General features: G+C 37.4%; 1 protein-coding gene across 2 annotated transcripts in view; it reads right to left on the minus strand.

Moving 5' to 3' along the window:
* Window positions 1-14675, minus strand: part of L3MBTL4 (L3MBTL histone methyl-lysine binding protein 4) — a 436533-nt gene that overhangs the window by 352906 nt on the left and 68952 nt on the right. For both annotated transcript variants that reach the window (XM_075993669.1, XM_075993668.1), the window contains one exon: window positions 319-377. The gene's annotated coding sequence lies outside the window, so the exon portion shown is untranslated. The remainder of the gene's footprint in view (window positions 1-318; window positions 378-14675) is intronic.

The raw sequence follows: 14675 nt of genomic DNA on the forward strand, positions 1-14675 counted from the left end.
GGAAAGGTTGCCCCTTTGGAATTAAAAAGCAAATGAAAAAACATGCTTTCAATTATATTTCTCATAATTGGTTGCTATAAATAACCTAATAACAAGCTGACAAAAATTTCACTGTTGGTTTTATACTCCCTAATATAATAATAATAATAATAATAATGAGAGAGATGAGTTTTCTACCTAATCTAGAATTTGTATCAGAAAGAAAATACATATTATTGCTTTTGGTCTTATCTGGAACAAAATGTTTGCTTTTTTGCCTAGCTGAGACCTAATCAATTAGGAGTCAGTGCAATCTCCCTGTCTAGTTTCTATACTCACATGGTCTGACAGGTATTCTTGGTAGGAAGTCTTAATCACACAAGGCATAGCACAGCAATCTGAAACAGAAAATAAGAAAGAAATTTCACCAATCCAATTCATCATGACCATTCTTCTGTATATTAATAAACAGTGGTAGATATTCCTTGAAAAGTTATTTGAAATGAGTTTTTTGTAGAGCAGTTCAACCATTTTGGAGAGCCAACCACCAGTACCATACAAGTACCACTGGAGCTATAATTCAAAACGTCATTCACTTTGAATAATTTAACAATTGAAATGCAATTTTAAAAAAAGTTTAATAGCCCTGAGTCATCTATAGTCTCCAGTGCTTTAAGATTATATATGCAACTTCTTTATTGATATTTCCATCTGAACAATGCCCCTTCAAATAGCACAAACTTAATATGTTCAAAAGCAAATACATTATTTTCCCCCTCAACTGCCTCTCAGTTCCACACTCTCCTTCTATTTCTACTAATGATGACTAGCTACCCACTTGCCCACAGCTGCCTCTTACAGTTGTTTAGACTGTGCGCTGCCCAAGAGCACCAAGCATAGGGGCAAGTGGAGGCCAAAATCTACCCTGGGCTCTACACACATTATTCCCCTGCCACATGTTGGATCATTCCAGAAGAAAATGCATCTTCTTCTAATTCAAACAATGACACCTTCTGGGCTAATGGAAGCTCTAACACTGTCTAAGCCAGAGACCTATGAGTTACCATCATTTCATCCTTTATATTAATATCACACCCTATGTGCTGTCACCAGGTTTTGTTGGTTTTTAATTGACTAAAAATTTCTTCAATTTATCTTTTGCCTCTACTCTATTAACCTCCAATTTTATGTTCCTGTCAAGCCAAAGGTCTTGCAGTTCTTTGCCATACCACATGCCTGCTGCTTCTCAGCCCCATACTTTTGCTGGTCCCTCAACCTCTGAATCCCTTTCCTACAGCCTGCCACTCCCTTTTTCAGCCCATCTGATTCTTACTCATCCTTTTGACTCTATTAAAAGAGAATTCATATCCTTCAGAAAAGTATTCCTTGCCCTGCTCCTGCTCCCACTGAACCAAGCGTGTCTTACCTATACCCCATGGTACTAGTGTGTATTTTTGCCATAGCACTTAATAATTTATATCATAGTTTTGTTTGCAGATATGTCTCCTATAATGGAGCTGTAAGCACATCCTGACAATAAGGATTGTGAATTACTGATCCTTATTGTTCACTGTTTAGACTCAAGATAGTACCTGGTTCACAGCAGACTCTCGGTATTGTTTATTGACCTAAACAGCATAAACATGTCTCTCCCAATTACAAAGAATCCTAAAAGCCCTCAAATCCTGTGAATATTAGTTCTTGATCCATACATATGTCTTTTAGAATGCTGTATGACCAGAGTGAGCACAGTTCTCAAATTTAACTCCTTTCCCTGTTTCTTTAATAACAAAAGACAAAAACAAAACAAAACAAACAAAGAAACCTACTTCTTCATATCCATTTGCCTCTAGTCAGATGATATTTATGTCCTTAAGACAGGCACTTATCTAGTAAATTCGATAACATTACATTCATTTTGTAGAATGTAAATACAATTTATCATGCCTTGCTCCCGGTAAAACTCTGAACATCTATGCAAATGAACAGCTTAGATTTGATGCCCGCAGCAAAGTATGTTGCATAAGACACAAGTACTGCCAAGGCGGGCCTGCCTTTCACCACAAGCAATATCCCACAGCTTGTCAAACTGATATCATCTGGCTACTGAGGGTTTTCTCCTCACCATCAAAGTGATCTGCCTTGATAATCCCTGGTAATTAGCTCAATAACGTGGTTAGTTTAAAACAGCAGGAAAGTTTGAATTCATATTATTTTATATATGCACAAAAACAAAAGTTTTGACACCAAAGAGAAGTTTCAAAATACCATTTAGTAACAATTTAATTCCCTTTGAATTTAGAAACAATAAAGCAAAAATATAAAAGGTACCTAACAACCCATATAAGATTCTGCTGTCCAAAAATAAAGAATCAAATATAATATGCCACTGAATATAGTACATAGGAGATAAATGATAAATAAATGGATGATAGCTAGCTAGATAGTTTGGCACCACAGAAAGACAGACGTACAGAGAGGTTTTACATAACCCCTTAGAATGCCAATTCTCAGAATATATTATAACCAACCAAAAAAAAAAAAAAAACACTTCTTTTGACATAAACTTAATTTGATATCTTTGGCATAGTATCAAAATGCATAGTGTCAATTATTCTGATTGTCCATGATATATGGCCTACTCCCAGGGTACCCCATGTGACATCAGCCACATGCCTCCTTGCTGAGCTTTGAAGAAATATAAAGTTTTTAGAGTTAGGAAAGAACAATGTCAAATTATAAAATACACTAAAGAAAAATATCATTTAGGGAAAGTAAAGGCAAATGAGCACTAGGCTGAGCTGTGCTGTAGTGTACTTTGGCTTCGTAACAATCACAACACTCCATGCACTAACTTATAATAGACATGGTGGTTTTAATGATTTTAATTAGAGAAGCTTCTAAAAAGTATTTTATACTTTGAAAAAGACAGATAAATATATATGAACGATTTGTACTTCTGTAGAAAATTTGGAAATAGTGCACTAATTTTTCAAATCAATCCTCTAATCAGTTTTATTTCCCTTCATAGTTAGTAGGATTCTCTGTATGCACATGGCAAACACTCCTCTCACTCACTGACCTCCTACTTAAGGAGACAAATTAGATTATTTCTTAGAAAACAGATGAGCATTTTCAATTCTTCAAATTAAAGGAATTTATAAATAACAAAAATAACTCACTGCCTATGTCCAGGTGTTATTTGCTAACTCTTTTAAAAAATATTTGTGCATCACTATTATCACCAACAGAGTTACAGGTACTTTGTGGAATAGAAAGATGATTCATCAGACATCCCAGAAAAGGAGATAAGTACAGTAGCCACATGTCCTGGACAGCCCAAGGTATGTCTGCCTTCTGCCACCCAGCCTGGCATAAGTATTAATACCACTGCCTTTCACTCTCAAAAATGTCCTAGTTTAAATATTAAATCATATGGTACTGTATGGATAAGAAACATACAAAAATTAATAAGAAATGTAATGCATGTCATTAAAAAATTAGAGTGACATGGGTGTTCACACAAAGGGGAATATTTCCAACAACAGACACTGTGGAGGAACATTTCAGCTGCTTCTGGGATGCTGCACAGAATTTTTTTTTTCTCAGACAGGATCTTGCTCTGTTGCCTGGGTAGAATTTTAAATGAATTTATCACCAAAATATCAAATACAAATATCTGATTATTACATCAATTCCCCACAATTTCAAAGATGTTACCAGGCTAAAATGTATTCATCTGGTTGATACTCAATGTTAATAATACATACTGTTTGGTGTTTGAATAAATTAATAAATTATTACAATCGAATGTATTTTGACAACTTATACATGAATTATTAATCCCTCCTAAATGTATTCATAATAATAGCTCACATTACCTAAGTATTCATGTACCAGGCACAGCTATCAGCCCTCTACATATACTTTCAATTAATACTCAGGACACCCCAACAATGTGTGCACCACTATTACCTCCATTTTATAGATGAGGAAACACCGAGCAGTTATGTAATTTGTTCAGGGTTACACAACAGATAAGTTACGCTGTAGCTTTTATAACTGTATTGTAAGTTTAGTTATTTGAAACTTAATCATTCAGTACACTAGCCAAACCCGTGCCACACACAGGATCTAAGTCAGAAGCTGACTTAGTCAGAAGCTGACACTAAACTTCCTGTGAAAAGCCCTGGCTCTCATGCAGAGCTTCTCTGCATAATTGCTTTGTATTGTCACTTTACTTACACTGGGACAGGCACCTACTCTCATAATTTTTTTTTTATTTTGCCTTTATCACCTATTGTGGAATTTTAACAAAGTAATAATTAATTACGTATTAACTATGCTCCCATACGTCTTACACAATGCTTTATGAGAATGGCACAGGAAGTCCCACGATTCAGGGTCCAAAGGGTCTCACACAGGCTTGTCTGAAACTCAGTATGTTCTAAACTATTGCTTTGCTAAAATACGTCCAAATGTGAGTCCTTTCTGCCACCAGCATAGCTATGATAACATCTGATAATCAGAACCACAATCCCTTCCTTACCTCTATCTCTGTCTCTCTGTCTGTCTGTCTCTCTCTCTCTCTCTCTCTCTCTCTCTCTCTCTCTCTCACACACACACACACACACACACTCTGTCTCTCTGTCTCTCTGTCTCTCTCTCTCTCACACACACACACACACACGCACACGCACACACACACACTTACTGCAGCACTACCAAAGGTACAGGTTCCAGTTGGGTGACAGGAACATTAATTAGAATAGTAATAAGTCCGATATGTCTATTTTAAGGACTACCTGTCTGAATTCTTTCTAGAACAATATTTAACATGTTACGGTCTAGTGGCTAACATACATAAGCATTTTCTCTTTATCCATTATGAGATAGTATCTCTCAGAGGTTTGTTTCGTACTGAGGTCTCCAAATCTGAGACAGCCAAGTTTCTAAAAATTCACTGTTAAGAACTTCTGCCCAAGATGGCATTCTGCATTCTTGCCTTAAGACACTCTTTTTACTTTAAATAAAGGGCAAAGCCCCTAAAATACAGATACCAAATAACCCTCTCTGCAAACAAGCAGCAAATCAGAAACAAAGTGGTGAGGCTAAGGCCCTGAGTCTGTTGTGCTCCAGAGCAAGAAAAGGACCAAGGAAGAGGCCACTCCCGCGAGGTGATGGGAACTGATGTGGTCCACACTTGACGAGGGTTTACCCTCTGAAGCCGAGAGGTGGCAGGAACTCCACAGCTAGGAAAGAAGAGTCAAACAGAACTTCTCCCACAAATGTATGGCGCTGTGGGATCACAGCTCCCGGTCTAAGAAGGCTGGAAAAGGAACATAAACTCCTGACCAGGAAAGGGGCCCCAGGGAAACAGGATAAGGCAACCGCAGGAACCAAACATCCATGGGAAAATGAGCACCCATAGGATAAGAAAACAAAGAGAAAATAAAAATCTTCCCACTCAAGATGTGCTTGCAAACCAAAAGTTTTAACTACGTAAAGAAAGTAAATGCTACAAAAGACAATAATATCAACCACTGGGGAAAGAATTCCATCCCAGTCAAATTTAAACGTAAAAAATACTGATAAATATTTTTAAATAAATGTTTAGGGTGCTCAAAAAGATAAATGAAGAAAAAACATCCCTAACAAATGAATAAGATTATGAACAATGATATAAGTAAATAAAGAAGAGTGGAATATGAAAAAAGTTTAAAATTTTGGAAATTAACACAAATTACTGAAACCAGCTCAAAAACAAATAGAAAATCTGAATATACCTATTAAAAGTAAACAGATAGAAGCAGTAATTTGAAGACTTCTCAAAAAGAAAAGCCCAGGCCCACATGACTTCTACCAAATATTCAAAGAACTAATGCTGTACCTATCCTTCAAAAACTCTTCCAAAAAAAGAAAAGAGTTCGAAGAAGTACTTCCAACTGATTCTGTGAAACCAGTATTATTAACCTGATTTCAAAACCAAAGACATCGCAAGAGAAGAAAACTAGATTCCTACCTCACCACCATACACAAATATCCAGGTGAATTAAATATTACATGAAAATAGCAAAACATTTTTATATTGATCTGGCCTCTTAAAACTTTTAAGAAAAAATATACAAGAATAATTATGGGAAGAAATTTCAAAGATAGCATACAAAAGGAAAATATTAAAATATTGATAAAGTCAACTATATTAAAATAAAGAACTTTGGTCAATTAAATGACAACACAAAGCCACAAAAACAGAAAATAATCCCTGAAAAACACCTTCACTGGCAGAAAACTTCAGCCAAATGCCTCGTCATCTAATCAGTGGTGCACCAGAATGCACGAACGGGACCCAATGACTAGCAAGCTAAGCTGTGTCAGGATGCAGCTTGGCAACGCCAGAGGGGCAAGGCAGCCCTGCAGAGCAGAAGACTAGTCTCTAGAAAATATCTTTAGAAGAAAAAAAGAAAAACCATGGTTGACTGAATTCTTAGTCTGAATTTCTGCCTCTCCTGTAACAGAATTAGGCATCTTCTCCCTCTTGCCATGGCTCCACGCTGGAGCAAATGTACTCAGTTTAGGCTCAGCCTATGACTTGCTTTGGCCAATGGCAACTGCAGTGCAGGCTGATGCATCAAATGTGCGAGTGCAGCTTGCCTTGACCTCATAACACTGCAAATAACCACCCCGGAAACAGCATGGCTCAGTTAGTCTCTGCTCCATGAGAGCGAGCCCCAGAACAAATACATGCAGAGCATACTTGAGCCTGAAGCCTTTTACAAAACCAGGCAAGCCCACCCTAGATTAGCCCAATCACAAATGAACTCTACTAATATGAAATAAATATGTGTTGTTTCCAGACACTGAATCTTATCGCTTGTGGTACAGTGTTTTTAATACTAATAATAGATAAAACAAACCACACAGGAAAAAAGGGCAGAACTTCGAATATGTATTTCACATAGAAATAAATGAAAACATGCTCAATCTCATTAGTAATCAGGGAAATAAAGAATGAAACCACAACGGCTATAAATTCATCCCCATTAGAATGTCAAAAACTAAGAACTCTGATAATACTAGACATTAGCAAGGTTCAGGAGCATTGGGAAGCCTCATACTCTGCTGGCAGAAGATTACATAGTTCAACCACTGAAAAACAGCTTGGCATGAACTTGAAAGTTGATGATAATTCCAACAAATCCCACGACCCTGGGACTCCAGAAATTACACTACATTAGGAGATAAGCGCACATTAATGAGAAAAAAACTGAAAAGAAAACAAACAGGATTGTGAAAAAAATAAATTGTGGTACATCCACACAATATAACATTACAGAGTGAAAATAAATCAACTGCAAGACCATAAATATTAGCATCAATGTTGAGTGAACAAATCAGAAGACTGTATACTACTTTTTAAAGATGCAAAACTGTATACTACTTTTTAAAAATACAAAACCAAGCATAGGTACTCAATATGTACCTTAGAGGTGGCAAAGTCTTTTGAAGAAGCAAGGAAATGATAAACAAAAACTTCGGCATGGTAGACGGTGAGAAAAATTAATGGTATTATAATGTTTTCATTCTTAAGTTGGATGATGGCTTTATAGTTATATTTTCTATTATGTTCCATAACTTACATATTGAAATACGTATGTTGCCTTGCATATATAAAATACTATAGGTTTTTTAAGACATTTGAAATGGCGTGCCCTAGTTACTCAACATAAGAAAGGACAGTCAATACAGATAAAAGAATGGACAGAGCACTTTCTCTTCTAACTGAATCGTCTGTTTCTACTGCTTTGAAATCTCTTTTCTCAGTAAGGCTTGCTGCTTTTCTCAAATAATTGGGGGGGAAAAGTACCTTACCAGATCCATTTGTGAGCATGTACCATGTGCAGTTTGCAAGAGGCAGATAGGGAAAAGCACACACTGCTCCCACCTACCTCACAGATCACACTGCTCTCAAGGAAGCAGGAGTCTGTGACTGGACCAGGGGCATCAGCTTCCTCCACCCTGCTGCCTCCTGATGGACACAGGGCATAAGCTGAACCCCGCATTTCTGCCTTACTCAATGAATCTCAGCAGGGATGAAAGGCGGAAATCACAAAAAGAAAAACTGACTCTGGTTCTCTTAAGCAAAAAAGTGTCCTCCAGAGAATATCCAAGGGTCAGCTTTAACATTTTTGGTAGGATCAAATGGAAACAAAGGATCAAGAAAACACAAGGCAGAGTAAACATATCATGGCCATACCAGCCTGATCAGCATGGCACCCCATTGCTTCTATTGCCAACACTCCTGCAATAAATGAACTACCTCCTGCAATAAATGAACACTCCTGCAATAAATGAACACTCCTGCAATAAATGAACTACCTGTCCCATCTGTTCCCTCCTTGCTATAGTCTCTCTCTCTCTCTGGAGCCAAAGTGCTGGGAAAAACCATCCAATTGACCAAGCCTAGGTTTTCTTCCTGCACTCTTGGACCAGGCAATGGGGAAATGGAGGATCTGGCCCCTGGAAGACCTAAAATACTTTCTCATCATTCCCCAAAAGGAAAGCATGGTTCTAAGAGCAAGAGGGATGGATCCTGAGCAGGAGAAGACAGACTAATTCCCACTATGGGCTATAAAGATATCATTATCTAGTTGTATACACTTTTCATATCCAACTGCACAGCTATGATGTACAATCTTAAGAGAAGTATAGAATGGTTGTCTAGTATACTGTCAGAAATTCTGTTCCACTGATAATAAGATTATTATCATTATTGCTATTATTTGTAATATTAATTGGTTCTTATTATAGAATAGATACTACATTAAGCATTTTTTGTGCATTAATTAACCCTTTGCGATGACCATCATTTGATTTAAATTCAGTAATTATGTACATAATCTTTCAGTTATGCACAGGGAAAAATAATTGTAATACTATTTTTACAGGAATACTCAGAAGAGAAATAATAAACACATGAAAAGAAACTATCACTAGAAATCAGGGAAATGCATATTAAAAGTCAACATCCTCTTACACCTATGAACATGCCTCGTAAACGTAAGGTTAACCAAGTGTTAAAGAGAATGTGAAGCGAAAGGAACTCTCACATATTGCTGAGGAAGTGTAAACTGGTACAATTACTTTATGAAGTACTTGGAAATATATAATAAAGCTGAATCAGGTTGGAACTATGCATACATAGCATGCAGCTGTTTCTAGATACATAGAAAAACTCTAGCATGTGTACAAAAGATACAATGTTTATTGTGGAATTTTCTGTAACAGGAAAAATATGGTAATATCCCATCAATAGGAAAATAGATAAATAAATTGTGATACATTCAAAAATGGAATATTATACAGCATTTAAATCAAATGAGCTAGATTGATATGTATTCCATCACATATGAATCTATAAAATACATTTGAACAACAAGAGCAAGATGCAGGATGATATACATACCATATATGCAGTATTTGCTCACAGATACATACATATCAAGCCAAACATAAAAATATGGCTAAGAATGATACCGCATAGCAATTACGTCTCAGGAGGGGTGAAGGTAAATAGGTTTGGGAACAGAAGACTTCAAGTGTAATTATAATGCTTTCTTTTAAAAATTGTAAGCAAATATGGCAAAATAATGAGATTATTAAACCTGGATGACCAGGCCTAGAGTTGTTTTTTTCATATTTATCCTCTATATGGCACAGTGTATTTGAAATATTTATAATAAAATTTTGACATTAGGTTTAGTTTTACGGAAGGAACTTTTTATGTTCTCATATTTACTTCTTTAAAGTTTTCATGTGCCCATGAATATTATTATCAAGTAATGAAGTTACATACTCCCTCTGTATCAATCATCTGCTCAGAACCTTACAGCGCAACCAGGACACTTAACAAATCCAAACTATCACCATCTCTGCAACTCTGCTTATTAAGTAAACTCTTACCATGTGCCAGGCATGCGGTGGCAGCCACCTCACAGCCCTTTTATATTGAAGTAGCTCAAGGTGACACCACCAGTTAAAGCAAAGCTGGAATTTGTCTAACTCCAAAACTTGACCCCCTTCCTAATGACTGTATATCGAAAAGCATGTTGCTGCTGCCCCCAGCTACAACTTCAAGGCAAAGCATGTGTTTAAGGAACAGGAGTAACATTAACATATGTGTTTGACTGTCCATGAGAAAGTGTGTAAATAAATGTCATGCCTAAGCTCACATGGTAGAGCTAGAACTAAAATCTAAGATTTAAACAAGAGACCACTTCATACTTTATTGAGAAGGACAGACTACGCTCATTATGACAGATATTCCAACAAATGCCACTCTGAAGCCTTGCCAAAATTGAATGTTCCTAATATCACAACACTAAGCACTGTTTAAATAAATTGCCTTCCAGGAATATCTTTAATATACTGGCACTTGAATCACAGCAACTAGTACTGCTGCCTAAAATGACACCCTACATTAAATGACATGAAAATACAGTATTTGCAGAAACAAAATCAAACTCCTTTATTACTAGAGCTGCTTCTGCTACAAGCATTTCAAGGTAGCATTAGATCTTTATAAATTCTATTAGTTAGAATTTTCATTAGGCAAATCAAAAACTAGTACTACAGAAACTTTCTCTAATCTGATATAGTGACAGGCAAGCCAGACTAGAGGAGGGGAAGTCACCCAATCACAAATTCTAGACATGATTCTCCACCTTACTGGTCATAAGACCAAGGCAAATCATAGCCTCCTAAAGCCTCAGCTCATGGAACAGATTGCAGAGCTCTCGTGGAAAATGTGACGATGTTTGGGACTGTTCCTTTTTTTAAAATTTAAGTGTAACATACATATAGAAAAAAAGCACAAAAGGTTAGTATCCAGCTCAACAAATTTTCACTCATTTGAGCACATGTAACTCGCACCCAGATCAAGGAGCAGCACTGAGAGCATGCCCCTTTCAGTCCCTGCCTCAGACAAGGAGAATCTTGATGGTTACCCCAAGTGCTAATACAAGAGATTACTTCTGTCTCTTCTCTATACACTACATAAACAGAATTACACAGTATGTGTCTTAGTCCATTTTCTGTTGCTTATAACCGAATACCTGAACCTGAGTAATTTAGAAAGAAAAGGAATTTGTTTCATATGATTATGGAGGCTGAGACATCCAAGCTTGAGGAGTCACATCTGGTGAGGGCCTTCTTGCTGGTGGGGACTCCCTGGAGGGTCCCAAAACAGCACAGGGAATAACATGGCAAGGGGCTAAGTGGTTGGCTCATATCTCTCTTCTTCTTATAAAGCCACCAGTCCCATGACAATCCATTCACCCATGACTCCACTCTCCTACTAATCCTTTCATAATGGCTCTCAACTTTTAAAGGTCCCACCTCTGAATACTGCCATGTTGCAGACTAAGTGTCAACATGAGTTTTCAGAGGGGACAATCATTCAAACCATAACAGTATGCACTGTTCTTTTTTTTTTGGTCTGATTTCTTTGCTAACACCATGTTTGTGACTGTCATCCACACTATTCCATGCAGATGTAGACAGTTCAGTCTTACTGCTGTATAATATAGTGTGTAAAACACATTTACTTGCTTTGTTGTTCACAGGCATTTGGATGATTTCTAGGTTTAGGGTATTATAAATAGTGCTACTTGAACATTCTATTATATTTCTTCTGCTGAAATGTACATTCAGCACATTTCTTTTAGGTCCGTACCTAAGAGTAGAATTCCTAAGTCACACAGCATGAGAATATGTGAATTACTTTCCTGCTGCTGTTGCAAATATTTACCACAAATGTGGTGGCTTAAAACAACACAAATTTTTTATCTTACAGTTATGGAAGTCAAAAGTCCTAAATAAGTCCCACTAGGCTAAAATCAAGGTGTCGACAGGGCTATGTTCCTTTCTGGAGACTCAAGGGAAGAACACATTCCCTTGTCTTTTCCGGCATCTGGAGGCTGCCAGCAACCCTTGGCTCATGGGCCCTTCCTCCATCTTCAAAGCCAGCAGCAATGGCTGCTCAGTCTTCTCAGACCATATCGCCCTGACACTGATTCTTCTGCATCCCTCTTCCACATTTAAAGGAACTGTATGATCACATGGAGATTAACCTGAACAATCCAGGTAACCTATCTTAAAGCCAGCTGATTAGCAACCTTAATTCCATTGGGAACCTTAACCTCCACCTTGCCATGTAACATAACATACTCACGGGCTCTAGGAATTGGGATATGGACATCTTTGAGTGCCATGATTCTACCTCCCACAATATGCATATATTTTGAAAGTATTTTTAAAACTTATATAATTTTATATGACAATAAAGCAAACTCAAGTTTCTTCCTTTCTGTGCAGATCTAATTTCTTCTGTTCACCTTATAATTCCTCTCTCCAACTAGAAAAATCTTTTTGCAGTTACTAAGCATAAAAATAAATTTTAAATCTACATGTCTATATGTAACTGCTGTCCACTTTGTGCAACAGAGTACACTGGGGGCTGCAGAAATACCAAGTAGGTAAGTAACTCTGGTCAAGATGTCAGTGGAGCAGATGCAGGGGGGACAAGAAATATTGGAAAAATATAACAAAATTATTTGTATTATATAACTAAACTGGATTATCAAAAAGGGGAAATGCCAGAAACAGTAGATTTAAGAAACATAAAGAGAGAAAATGTTTAAAAAGCAAAATTCAAGCACAGTCCTGTCAGCCAGGAGCTCCTAATCCCACAGAAAAATAATCAGCCTGTGTTCTCAGAGCTGAAAGCAGCACATAGGACCCCTGATGCCCAGGCAAGGACTCTTCCCACCTTGATATTCTGCCTCCCATCGTGTCCTCAGCTTCTCACCCTTCAGACTTAAACTGACATAATTTTGAAGTAGGGAAATAATGTTACCCTACAAACCTATGAGAGTCTGAGCTGAGGTTAAGGATCTATTTTCCTGCATCTAATTTCAGGTTCACCACTGTAGTTTTTACTTTCCCCAGCTTGGTTCAGACATGCCAAATAGTGTACATATTCTGAAGACCACTGGGCCTCTGCTTATAGTGCCAGGAAGGAGAATCTATTGGTTTAGCCAGCACAACAACCTCCTTCTTTGTCCAGTTATTTGATTTCTACTTTGGAGACCTGCACTCTGAGTCCACATGGTTCCAGGGTAGGCAGGTAACCCAGAAGGGCCAATTTAATAAAATCTACCCTCTTGGCCACAGTAATTGGGTCAGGGATAGATATGTAAGCTGAACAAAAGCAAAGAGATTCAATTCTAGGACTCTCATCAGAAATATTAAACAAAGAACCTTTCTTATGGACTGTGAGGTTATTAGAATGTAAGTCTGGATCTGCAGAGGCCACTAAGTAACAGAGGTTCACTCAGACCAAAGACAACACAGTGGACGGTGAAGCTAAATGTTGAGAGTGACGAGCCCCTGCATCCAGCCATAACTGATCCAACACCACCCAAGGACTTCTTGGTTTTAAGAGCTAATAATTTCCATTTTCTAGTTAAGCCATTTTGAGTTGCTTTTCTGTCCTTCTCAACTAAAAGAGACCATACTGATAAAACTTTTGGAAGCTAGGAAGCAGCAGTAGTCATAGCAAGTGAATAGATGCTCTCTAAATAGTTTCCCAATTTAAAACACTGAAAAATATTTGGATTGTAATCCCAACATTACTCTAAATCATTAACTATTACTATTAATATATCCTACTTTGTGAATCCAATTTGCATTTGGTAATATCTTAGAACACCTCCAACCACCTGAAAAGACATCACAAAATTATAAATAATAATTTAAAACAACATGATTTTAATTAATTAAAATGTAAGAATATATGACATTGAGAATTTTAGGAAAATTAAGAGATGTCACAAAATGAAAGTATCAATTAAAGCTTTAAAAGCAGTAATCAGCCGGGCGTGGTGGCTCACGCCTGTAATTCTAGCACTTTGGGAGGCCGAGGCGGGCGGATTGCTCAAGGTCAGGAGTTCGAAACCAGCCTGAGTGAGACCCCGTCTCTACCAAAAATAGAAATAAATTAATTGACCAACTAAAAATATATATACAAAAAATTAGCCAGGCATGGTGGCGCATGCCTGTAGTCCCAGCCACTCGGGAGGCTGAGGCAGTAGGATCGCTGAGCCCTGGAGATTGAGGTTGCTGTGAGCCAGGCTGATGCCACGGAACTCACTCTAGCATGGACAACAAAGTGAGACTCTGTCTCAAAAAAAAAAACAAAAAAAAAAAAAAATAAAAGCAGTAATCAATAATGATAATGAATGGCTTTTGGAAGATGTATAGGCAAAAGGAGTTAACATTTTGGTGCAATAAAAGCACCTAATTGTTTATGAATAAAAGATTAGCATGTAGGGGAAGGGTGGGGAAAGATGCTCACATATGTGTTTATATAACCAGGAGCATAACTCCAGCTATATGACATGACTACAGAAATCTCCCAGGCAAATCTATGGAAACAAAACATGTTGCTAGTCACTCAATAATGTTATAGTGATCTTCCTCATAAGCCCTGAGTATCAAATATTAATGTCCAGCAGTACACTAACATCGTTCTTTCTCTCCATTCTGTCTCACAGAAGACAAACATATCTGTGGCTGGAAATACAGAACACATCATGCATAAAGTAGCCAGACACTAAGCAGTCACAGAATCTTCC

Source organism: Microcebus murinus, chromosome 17, assembly GCF_040939455.1.
Source record: "Microcebus murinus isolate Inina chromosome 17, M.murinus_Inina_mat1.0, whole genome shotgun sequence".
Lineage (NCBI taxonomy): Eukaryota > Metazoa > Chordata > Mammalia > Primates > Cheirogaleidae > Microcebus > Microcebus murinus.